General features: G+C 35.6%; 1 protein-coding gene across 4 annotated transcripts in view; it reads left to right on the top strand.

Annotated features, from left to right (window-relative positions):
• Positions 1 to 12,482, top strand: part of MDGA2 (MAM domain containing glycosylphosphatidylinositol anchor 2) — an 871,115-nt gene that overhangs the window by 512,201 nt on the left and 346,432 nt on the right. The gene's annotated exons all lie outside the window — the stretch shown is intronic.

Raw genomic sequence — 12,482 nt, 5'->3', positions numbered from 1 at the left:
GTTACGAAAGCTTTGCCTGTGCCTATGTCCTTTCACTTACAAGTGGGAGCTAAAGGATGAGAACACATGGACACATAGAGCGGGCAACATACACTGGGGCCTATCAGAGGCCAGAGGGTGGGAGGAAGGAGAGGATCAGGAAAAGTACCTAATAGGTACTAGGCTGTATAACTGAGTGATGCAATAATCTGTACACCGAACCCGCATGACACAATTTTACCTATGTAACACCTGCACATGTACCCCTGAACTTAAAGATTAAAATAAAAGTTAAAGAATAAGAATAAAATAATGGATAAAGATGACAAGTTTATTAGAACACACTTAAATATATTAACATAACTAATAAAAGTAAGTCAAACAATCCCAAAACAGTCACTAAGAAGATACTGACAAATTAAGGGAATACCCAAATTTAGTTCTAAAAAAGATGATCTGGTTAAGGTAGGATAAAAATAGAATAATTCAGTATCATGAATCTGTGATTACTCCAATAGAATATTTTGGTAAGAAGAAATATTTGAGTGAAATATTTCAACTTGATCATTAAAATTTTTTTATAATTGTTTCACATTTTTCACCTGCCTCTGTGAACCATAGAACCTTTTAATTTTGTGCTTTACATGCTTCTTTGTGATATGTGTATAATTAAATCTCCAATATCAGAGTACTCTATTAAAATATATAATAAAAAATAATTTTACAAAGAAAACCCCAAACCTTTAATTATGTATAATTGTGACTTTAATTAATATAGGGATGTGTCGTGAACATGACTTTAGGAGTCAAATAGTATGACGATGTCAGATTTTAACAAATATATAATGGTTAACTTGCAATAACAAAAGTATTTAAAAATCAACGTGTTATGAAAAAAATGAGGATGTTTGACCTCAAATATTATCAAGCTACAGCAGAAAGAACTATGCAGTATAGATATAAATAGAAGAAAAATAGTTTCAAGTAATGATTCTACCAAAAGTAGAAACCATAAGTATAAATAATTTATTTAAATTTAATTTACTTTTTGGAAAGAAAGAGAAAGAGAAAGGGGGAGAGAAAACAGGAGTCTTGTTCTATCGCCCAGGCTGGCATGCGATCTATAAATAGGTATTAAAAACCTCTTTTATGCCGATAATTGTGTTTAACAGCGGAGACAGGAAGGAATAAGGGAAAAAAGTAACAAACAGCCAACCAGTATTTCATTTAAGTCTGTGAAATACTATGCAAATGCTGAAGAGTGATTTACTTCCAATTATGTGGTCACTTTCAAAATAGATGTAATGTAATACTAAGAAAAATGTATGTTCTGTAGACCTCGTGTGAAGAATTCTATAAATACTCGCCGAGTTTACTGAGTTTACTTGTTCCATGTCTGAGTTCAAATCATAGATGTTTCTGTTAATTTTCTATCTCGTTGATCCATTGAATATTAACAATGTGGTGTCATAGTTTCCCACTATTATTGTGCGGAGTCCAAGTCTCTATAAGTCATTAAGAACTTGTCTTACGTATCTGTGTGTTCCTATATTGGGTGATTTAATTTAATGTTTCATTATAAATTTTTGTGATGGAGTCTTGCTCTGTTGTCCAGACTGGAGTGCAGTGGTGCGACCTCAGCTTGCTGCATCCTCAGCCTCCTGGGTTCGAGTGATTCTCCTGCCTCCGCCTCCGGAGTAGCTAGGACAAAAGGCACCAGCCACCATGCCTGGCTAATTTTTGTATTTTTAGTAGAGACGAGGTTTCACCATGTTGGTCAGGTTGGTCTTGAACGCCTGACCTTGTGATCCACCTGCCTCAGCCTCTCAAAGTGCTAGAATTACAAGCATGACACACCACGCCTGGCCTATTTTTTATTTTTATTTTTATTATTTTGAGACTAAGTCTTGCTCTATTGCCCAGGCTAGAATGCAGTGGTGTCACCTCAACTCACTGCAACTTCTGCCTCCCTGGTTCAAGCGATTCCCCTGCCTCAGCCTCCCAAGTAGCTGGGATTGCAGGTGCCTGCCATCCTGCCCAAGTAATTTTTGTATTTTTAGTAGAGATGGGTTTTCACCATGTTGGCGAGGCTAGTCTTGAACTCCTGACCTCAAGTGATTCACCTGCCTTGGCCTCCTAAAGTGCTGGGATTACTGGCATGAGCCACCATGGCTGACCTAATATTTTTTTATTACATATGAAAACCTTTTGGTTCCTTTTGATTTGGCTCCCCATGAAATATTATACCCATGTTATTATTATTTAATTATTATTACTTGTTTAATATTTGTCTTCCCTATAAAGATAATCACTGTGCTTTAATCAATTATTTCTGTTCTGACAAAAGGCTGGGTAGAGTAGGTTGTCAATTAAAATTGTTACCAAACAAGTTAACATTCTAATAACATATAGACCTGATATCTACCAAAGTCCCTGGTGGATCTTCATTGCTTTTAAGACCAGCACTCCCATGCATTACTCTAATAGATGACTCTTTGCAGTTTCCTGAATATACCTTGTTTTCTTATGCCTACAAATATTTGCTGTTCCCTTTACCTGGAACATGTACTCACTTTCTAAACTCAGATAAAGTGTCCTCTTCTACATTCCTTCAGGCAGAACATGTTGCTATCTCTGCCTGAGTCTCTACATGCCTTTAGATAGGTTGTATAGTTAATCATATTTCTATAACATAATTGTTTCTGATAGTTCCTGTAGGGCTGTTGGGCCCCACAGGGTCGTGGGGTGTCCTTCATGCTGTGCTGAGCTGCAGGAACCGAGAAGTAAAGAGTCAGGACACTGAAGAACTGGTGAAGAGCAGCTGGACTTGGGGGCGGGGCACGTAACCTGTAAGTGGAGATCAGCAGGAGCCCCAAATGCCCAGAAGCATCTGTATTTATTTGGTACAAGCAGAGGGCAGGTTGTGAGTGAGGTCATCATCTCTAGGCTTAGTAAAAGGGCATATGTAATCATGTGAGTCCTAAGTGTGGGGGCCACCCCATTATGTCATTTAGAGACGTGGGCCGTGCGCAGTAGGGGGCTATGCTATGCTATGTGAAGTCATAGAGAGTTGTGTACAGAAAAGGGGTCCACCCCCATTAGATCATGGAGGGAAGGAGATGGGCTGTGTGCAACACGTGTCATGCATAGGACTTCTTATCTGGGGGCTGGAGACTTCAAAGAATTTCTAATAGAAGGATACTGTAAGCCAATGCAGTGGGAACTGATAGACTTGTGCACTTCTCTTAAGATATTTATGGGAGGATGATTTGAGCTAGCACAGAAGTGAGAAAAGACTGACAGGATGTACAGCCGCCGTGACTGGTCACACCAGAGGGGTTCTTCTCCCTAGGTTATTTCCAGGATCTCAGAACTGAGGCTGACTTTCCACAGGAACTGGATGCAAGGTACTACAACTCCTTTATCAGGAGGAGAGGCCCTTGCTCCAAGCCTGCCATACAGCATATGCCCTTTCAGGCAGGGTCGCCATCGCCTGGGTCTTTGGTTCTTGTCCCAGTCTGGCTGTTTTCTCATGTACTGCTTCTGTTCTGTGACTGCTCTAGGCATTCCTCCTACTACAAGCTATTATATGGTTATATAGAGGGATTCTATAAATCAGCACTAAATATGTCAGTACAGCTCCGACTACAATACCTATATGATTAGATAGAAAGATTATATAGAACTAAGTATGCTAGATATAAGTATTAAGTATGATTATATAAGCTAGATATATGTAAGTAGTAAGTTATACTTTAGGTATTAATTCTATAAACTAATATATGATTATATATAAAGGAAATAGCTAAGTAATAACACTATAAACTAAGATATTCTTCAGGCACTAATTGTGCCTGGGGTCTGGACAGTTCTCCTTCCTCTGTGTGCCCATAGCAGGTGTTACCCACAGTTCCCATAGTACCCACGATGCAAGATGATGATGGTTTATATTTCTGCTTCTTTCTGCCTCATTGAATTGTGAGTACTTCCAAAGTAGAAATGTTCTGTTACTAATTCCTATACCTAGGTCAATGCCTGGTACATAAATGGTAAACATGAAACACTTTTATATAGTAAGTGAATTAACCGAACAATACATTCTGTAAACTGTTAAAGAAAATTGACTGAGATAAAGGTATTTTGTATCTCCAAGAGCCCAAAGTTAGAAACAAATAAAAGGCAATATTGTCAAAGGTTTCCAGGCATAGTCTGTGGTTTAAATATCTATTATGAATAGGGAAACAAGATTAATTTCAGCCCCTTAGCTCTCAACCAACTAGAGATACTTTTGAATGCTCTTTAGGTATGGAAAGGAACAATGGCCCTAGAAAATGCCTGGGAGTTCAATGAGTTGCCAAGTGTGCATTTCCTGTTTTAAACCAGAAAATGACAGCACCGTGTCAGTTACTTTAAAACAAACACCATGGTACTTTTCAAATGAATTTTAATATTACTTCATGCTTTAACATTTTCTTTCAATCAAAATGGAGCAGTCCTTGACTATGTTTTTGGATTTTAAATCCACAACACTCAACCCTCTCAATGTATATATTAAGTAATATATCCCTGGGATGCATTCCAAGGGGAATCTTCTTTGTGATACTATTAGGCATGGAGCAAAATTGATGATGATGAAATATTACTATGTATATTTTCAGTTAATCTGCTATGGATTTCTATTAACCTTTGTTCCTCAACAATTCACAAATGCAAAACTAGTAAAGCAGGTGTACTCTGTGTGTGTGTGTGTGTGTGTGTGTGTGCGCGCGCACATATCATAAATTGACATAAAATTTTTAAAGTTGACTAGGTTCTGAAATGATTAGCAGCACATATCTGAAATGTATGTTTTCAGTAAAGAAATTACTTCCCTTTGAACAATAAGAAATCACCAACATTGATCTGTGTTATTTTTCAGTAATGAATACTTTAGGAGAATCCTAGAAAAGTAGTTACACTTTTCATATAAATTGCCTTTTCCTTGGTTAGTCTTTCTTCCAGTTAATCCCAAGGAAGCGATGTGAAATTGTTTGATATTTTTTATTTTTACTTGCTTTATAGTGTATTAAACTAAGATTTTATAAAATATTCATTGTTTGGGCCTTAGTATTACTAAAACAGAAAAACTACCTTATATACACTTAGAGTTCTCTCATTGTACATTCCATATTTAGTTCCTTCAGTACTTTTCTCACAATCTCTTCAGAGATTATGGCTTTCTGGAGTATAATATTTCTAATGAATAAGCAATTAAAAAAATTATGATTTGTAGAAAATTGCCTTAATTAAACAAGGGGTTATGAGCCAATGGCTTCTAAGTATATGACTGTACTTTTTCATATGTATATTTGAATTAAGCTATATTCAATAAGCCAATATCTAATATCTCAGACATCCTATCTTTTGATATTTCAATTTAAGTATATGTAAAGATGCTCAGTAAACCACAAAGTGAAACATTTTAATTTCATGACAGTTAAAAAATCACATCCTTTTGTTCCAGTGGTTAACTTTAAAATGTTCTTTCTTATTCTTTAATTTCTGGGGTACATGCACAGATCTTGCAGGATTGTTCCATAGGTATACGTTTGCCATGGTGGTTTGCTGCCTCCATCCCCTCATCCCCTACATTAGGCATTTTTCCCAACGTTATCCCTCCTCCATCTCCCCACTACCCCTCCCGTAGCCCCCCACCAAACACACTGCATTTTATGCGTTCCCCTCCCTGTGTCCATGTGTTCTCATTGTTCGACACCCGCCTATGAGTGAGAACATGTGGTGTTTGGTTTTCTGTTCTTGCATCACTTTGCTGAGAATGATGGTTTCCAGTTTCATCCATGTCCCTGCAAATGAAATGAATTGGTAGCCACTTTTCATCTAGGAAAATAAAAATACAACTCAACTAAAATTGGTTTTGAAATTAGTTTATAGAAACGTGTTTCCTACATAGACTTGTAAGAAGTTTTTATATGAAACTTTGTAGAAGGTTTTATCTGTTTGTCATTTTAATCTGATAACTAATTATTTTGCATAAACTTGTAATAATGCATTAAAGTTTTAATGAAATATGTAGAACTATTTCCCACTAAACAAAAATGTTCATAGTGGCTCCACTTTTTAGTTCTTGTGGAATGAGCTTTGAGGTTCAATAGATTAGTCCTTGCATCTTTGACTTTTTATGCAAAAGTCTACTTTTGCATAAGAGACTCAACATCTCTGAAAACCTAGTAGGTGAGTAGTTTCTAACCTATAAAATGACAGTAATGCATCTTTGCCAAAGCATTCTTGTAAAAGTTGTATGAAATATCCAATTCCTGTACAGTTTTAGACATATAGTTGGCTCTGACAAAGGATAACAAATAATTTTGTATTATTTGTTATTACGATTTATTTCCTCATTGTCAATTGTTTCAAATAAGCATTTCAAATTTTCAAACAATTTCTTACTGCTGTTGCCTATTTCTCTCTCCTCTTTTGCCTCTGGTTAAGATAGTTGAGCAATTAAATGAATAAGCAATTTATCAATGTTTCTAAAATTTTAGAATGAGACTAGAAGCCAAAGGCAAGGTGTCAACCTCTGTGAATAAATGGCATGAACTTCTTTTTGTCTTGTCAGAAGAGTTCTTTGTTCATGTATGAACACTAGGATTTATTCTTGTGATTGGCAGTGTAGACAGATTAACTCAGGATAGTTGCAGTATTATATTTAACATTTTGTATTTACTTCATAATTCATTGTGTTGTCTTGGCCTGACTGGAAAGTTGTGAATATGGAAGGAGAGTGGGTGTTTTTTTTAACAGTTTATGTAATTTTTTTTCAATCTCTGGATGAGTTTTCTCATTGAAATATACTTGATTTATAATTATTCATATTTTAGACAAAATTTTTATTTAAAAACCTTTAATTATGTAGTATCTAGTTAAGCTGAGAAAACTACAAAAATTTTCAGTTTTAATAAACTACAGAAAAGTTTGTCTTTTATACCATTGTTATTTTATCATAACTTTCAAGTAGAAAAACTAATTATATATTAGTAAATATAAAAGTCTCAGTTTTAAAGCTAATATGCTTTTGTTCTAATTAGATTCATAATTTCATGCCTTAGTATTCAACTTGTTGTTATATTTAAGTAATAGTTTATTTCCATGTTGACAATTTTTGGAAATTCTCAGTAAAATTACTAGTTACCAATAGATATGAATCTTTTTATTAGTATCTACAGATAAGTGAAGGCAACAGGATAGGTTTAGAAAAATTACAGGTACAATTATGTCTAATTGATTCTGACACACTAAATATTGGCTTAATGCATATAGCTTAATTCAGATATGAATTATATGAAAAATAACATATAAGCCATTGGCTCACAACTCCTTGTAATAATTAACTGTAGAAATATCTATGAATATTTTAAGAACAAGAAATGAAAGGAAATATTATGAAAGGAAATTAGTTGTTAAAGTTGTCAAGCATTGTATTTGGTCATATTGAACTCACAAGTAAGCAGACATTCAATATGCTCAGCATGCCTGTTTTGAAGGATGTGTGTAAATAAAGCAAAGTGGCTCTTGTTTTGTGTCACCTTACCTTGCCCATTTGGAAGGGGAATTTTGATAAGTTTACATAGAACTCCTTAATGCCTGAGAAAGACCAACTAACTAAATAAAACTAATTAAATTTCTATATATATTTGAATTAGCCACTTTATTTTATCAATAATGAGACAATAAAAGAGTACTATTTAAAGTCTCATGTTATTTTGCTTATATCCAGAAATAGGTATAAATGTTGCTAAGGTTTAACAGATTGAAATACTTTAGGTGATTCAGTTCTCAGTCAAAAGAAAAATCACTGAATTAGTGTCTTGAAGGCAGAATTTCTTCCATTAGCCTTATTAGCATTTTATTACTTTGCTGTGAAATTTCAGCTTCTTTAATTTAATATATAAAAGTAATTTAAGGCGATTTAACTTAAATTACTTTTAATTTAAGGCAGTTCCTTAAAATGAAGTTGGTTGATAGCTCAATATCAGAATATAAAGCTTAGCAGACATTTATTCAGCTTATCTTTGTTTCTAGAACTCAGTACATGCCACTTAACTACTTTATATTCTGAATTATGTAATATATTATTAGTTTTAACAATCCCTTTAGTAATAACTTTTCATCAGTTGTCCACTGAGAGACAGGTGGTTAGGGGAAAAGAACTCAAGCAAAAGAAAAACATTATATCAATTGAGAATACCCAACTTAAAAGAATCGGAAGAGTTGTGTATTAATTTGGCAGCATTTTACTCTAATTATGGTAATGAAATGACGAAAAATTATATAGAGTATAGACATAAATTGAACTAAATTAAACTGACATTTAATTGTGGTCAAGATGTTAAGCTTTTGTGGTGAGACATTTTGCTAACATAATATAATAGGTGGACTGTAATACCTTCTTTGCATAACTGCACACTGACAAGCTTGACAATTTCATCTGACAACTTCAGCATGTCCATCTTGCCTTTTTAAGCAGAATCATGAAATTCCGGGCTGTGGTTTCTAACCTGAAGCAGTTTTGTAAAATGTCTCTAAAAAAGAGTAAGAAAAGAGATTTTTTTTTGACATAAGACAGATAAAAATAACCCCCCTTTTTATTTTTTTGTAACTTAAGTCTTCTTACTTCTATGTCAGCTTATGATGATGTCACTCAGTGTCGAAAGTGAAGGTACTGAATTTCAGATACTGAGTTGTTGCCTGAAGTCTGGCCAATAGCTGACCTTATTATTGCTTCCATGCTAGAAATTTATTTAGAAACTAGTATGGAGGAATCCCAGTACATTTTAACAATCATGTATAAGTGGCCATTAATTATTTTGATTGAGAGCCCCTAGTTCTTCAGAAATGATAAATCTGACCCAAATCAATTATGTGGGTTCTTGTTGTCACAAACCTTAGAATCTTTTAGCATTCTCAACAGCAGAAAACCAGTTTCTTACTCCCTTTTCTTTGCCTTTTGGTGGTGGTGGGGTGGGGAGTTTGAATGCTGGATTCAAACACAATCACAGCAGATAATATGTCATAAAGCAGGACATTGACATGAGGTCACCCCAAGCTGGTCATACTTTTCTCTTGTGTATTGTATTCTTACAGTATTCTTGCTAAAATTCCCAGTAGTTTGAGATTTCTATATATTGTTTATATATATATATGTGTGTGTGTGTGTGTGTGTGTGTGTGTGTGTATTTCTATATATTGTTTATATAAATATACATATATATTAGCAAGGGTTGCTTTTAAGCTTTTTTTTTTTCTTTTTTAAAAAATATTCTTAGGGACTCCATAAGAGGAAAAGCAAACTTGTGGCAGAGAAGGGAAGGCAGTTGTCAAATAAAGAGATGTAAACCTACTCTCATTGCATCCAGGCCAGTTACAGATACACAGGGTTTCTGTAACAGTGTCTAATATATGGACAATGGTCAGTTAAAAATGGGGAAATAGGCCGGGCGTGGTGGCTCATGCCTATAGTCCTGGCACTTTTTTGGGAGGCTTAGGTGGGTGGAGCACCAGGTGAGGAGATGGAGACCATCCTGGCTAATACGGTGAAACCCCGTCTCTACTAAAAATACAAAAAACTAGCTCGGTGTGGTGGTATGTGCCTGTCGTCCTAGCTACTCGGGAGGTTGAGGCAGGAGAATCACTTGAACACGGGAGGCAGAGGTTGCAATGAGCTGAGATCATGACACTGTACTCCAGCCTGGGCAGCAGAGCAAGACTCTGTTTAAAAACAAAAAATGGGGGCCGGGCAGGTGGCTCACGTCTGTAATCCTAGCACTTTGGGAGGCCGAGGTGGGTAGATCACGACGTCAGGAGTTCGAGACCAGCCTGACTAACGTGGTGAAACTTAGTCTCTACTAAAAATGCAACAAAAAATTAGCTGGGCGTGGTGGCGCACACCTGTAACCCCAGCTACTCAAGAGGCTGATACAGGAGAATTGCCTGAATCTGGGAGGTGGAGGTTGCAGGGAGCCAAGAGGAATATATTAATTTATAAATGATGCATATATGGCCAGATGCAATAGTTGTACATTTTATCTAATGGAAATACGCAACAAAAGAGATGCTGCTGTGGTTTAAATGCAATTAAGTTACATGTTTGGGACATTACACAGGCAGCAGTCACCTATTATTGCAAAGCTGATCTACCAAGTTTATCAAGTTTTAACTGATTGAGACTATAAATGAAATAATTGTATTTAGAGTAAAATATCAAATATTTGTTCATATATACCACTCACTTATCAAATCAGATATTGAAATCTTCTAGGATTGACCTTCCCGAATATTTCCAATAAGTCCGAGATGTTTCCCATGTATAGCTGGAATGTGCATTAACTCTTGTAATCTAATATCCCTCAGAGGAGTGTCAATCAGAGCACTCCCTAATGCTTGGAAGTCCCTCACTTTTGCTATTCTTGCCTCCCTCCTGCTCCTGTTGGCCTCTGTAGCTTTGTCTCTGGTGAGAAGTACACTTACTGCTACTGATTTTTTCTTCCTGGAAAATCTCTATTGCTTTTCTCCTTATGCACTCAGAACATGCTATGTTTCTCACAATCAACTGGCTTAGAGATGCTTCCCACAGCACAGCCTTTATAAGGAGAAGACATGAGTACACAGAGAGGTTAAGTATCTTGTCTTCAATTGCAATATTAGTTTTACTAGAAGACCAAAGATCTTGGTGATTGCTCAGTTTCTACTGGTTATAAGGTGTTTACAACTGATTCGTATTCAACTTTAATGAGAATTTGTTTCATCCAGTTACTTTAAAAAAAAGTAAGTATCAACTTCAGAAATAATAGCCAGGACAAAAAAAATATGGATGGTCACATCTGCATTTGGAAAGCTAATCCTAGAGCAGTGTTAAAAGTATATATTTAGAGAGAGAGTGGATTCTTGTAAGTTAGGCATACCAGTGGTGACTGGTCAGAGTCTACATTTGAGAGTATTGCTAATTTTTCCCAATTTTTTGAGAGCTAAGACCAGACCAGAGATGGCAGCTGAGAGCACAGTCTTATGTGCTGAATACTTGGCTGGATTGTCTGATTCTTCTAGCTGACACAAACTGTCTTATCTTCCAGGAGGCCTTGTTGATCAGTTTTAAAATTAATAATGAGGATGAAGAGCATTTGGTCATCAGTGGAAGGTACAAAGTTGGTTATGCTCTTAGTACCATGAGGCTACAACTGGAGTTGTGTGTAATACGGTCTTATGTCAGGTGAAGTTTTTGTGGTGGTGGTTGATATTTTGTTTTGGTTTTTGTTTTTTCATTTTGAAAATAATTTGTTTCAAGTTTTATTCCTCTTATGCCTTCAAGCTTTGTAAACTAGAAGTCTAGAGCTAAAGTTCTGTCTTAGGTGTATCTCTTTTGAGTACTATGCTAAAGACCTACTGAAGATTTCTTGCCTAAGATCAGACAGTGTGATGACTGCATTATGGATGAGAGAGCCAATGTTGTTAAAGGCAAGAAAATGCAATTACATTTCCTTTGCGAAAACAGAAAATATAGGAAATTATATACTTTAAATATTTTTGTACTAATGAAATATATTCTATATATGCTATTTGTATTAAATCTTTTGAAAGTTTTAAAGAATGAATTAAAGGTTAAAATAATAAATAGTGCTGCTTATAAAACTGGAGAAATCAACACAGAGCAAAAGGTGTGTATGGTCCTTCAAAAAATGGAATTATCACATATTTAGCCACCATTTCTTTTCTTATTTATGCAAATCAAGGTAGAACAAAAATATGTGTTTTTATTCTGCTTATCAGTATATAAGTGATTAGTTTGGGACAGGGTTTATTCAGGAGCCAAAAATTTCTATGAATGAGGGCTCATAGTTCCATTATTAATACTTTGTTTTGAAAATATTATTGTGTACTGAGGGTGTTTGTATATGAGTTTTGGCAGAGGCCTCAAAGGTGAAATCATTTTAAGATTTGTCACATACCCCTGGCAAAGTGGGCTGCTTAGACCATCTATACCAGCACTGGAGACCCTTCCACTTTGGTTTATATAAGCAGCTGTTTGTGGAACCTAGAGATGGAGGGTTTTTTCAAGAGTTCCACCCTAAGGTCTGTAGGGTTTTTTCAAGAGTTCCACCCTAAGATCTGTAGACTTTTCCCCTACAAAGGATAGGGTACCTTTCTCCCTTACCTCTCCTCCTTTTGTCCTCACCTCTACAGTCCTGAAGGAGTCATACCCTAAGGCTAGTGACAATGGAAGGGAAGAGTTAAAGAACAATGTAGGTAAAGAGGGAAGAAAGGTTAAGTAACACTGGAGTCCACTCTTTCCCTGCTCAAACTTTTGGGATTATCAAGCCTGAACTAGAAGACAGCGGCGACGTACAGAAAAATTCTAAATTGGAAACTTCAGAGGTCTGTTACAACATTATTGAACTGAACATTTTAATATGCAAATATTGGAAATTTTAGAAAAATAATTAGGTTGAAAA

This window comes from Callithrix jacchus, chromosome 8 (assembly GCF_049354715.1).
Source record: "Callithrix jacchus isolate 240 chromosome 8, calJac240_pri, whole genome shotgun sequence".
Lineage (NCBI taxonomy): Eukaryota > Metazoa > Chordata > Mammalia > Primates > Cebidae > Callithrix > Callithrix jacchus.
Note: the sequence above shows the minus strand (reverse complement) of the source record. Positions and strands in the feature narration are given on the sequence as shown.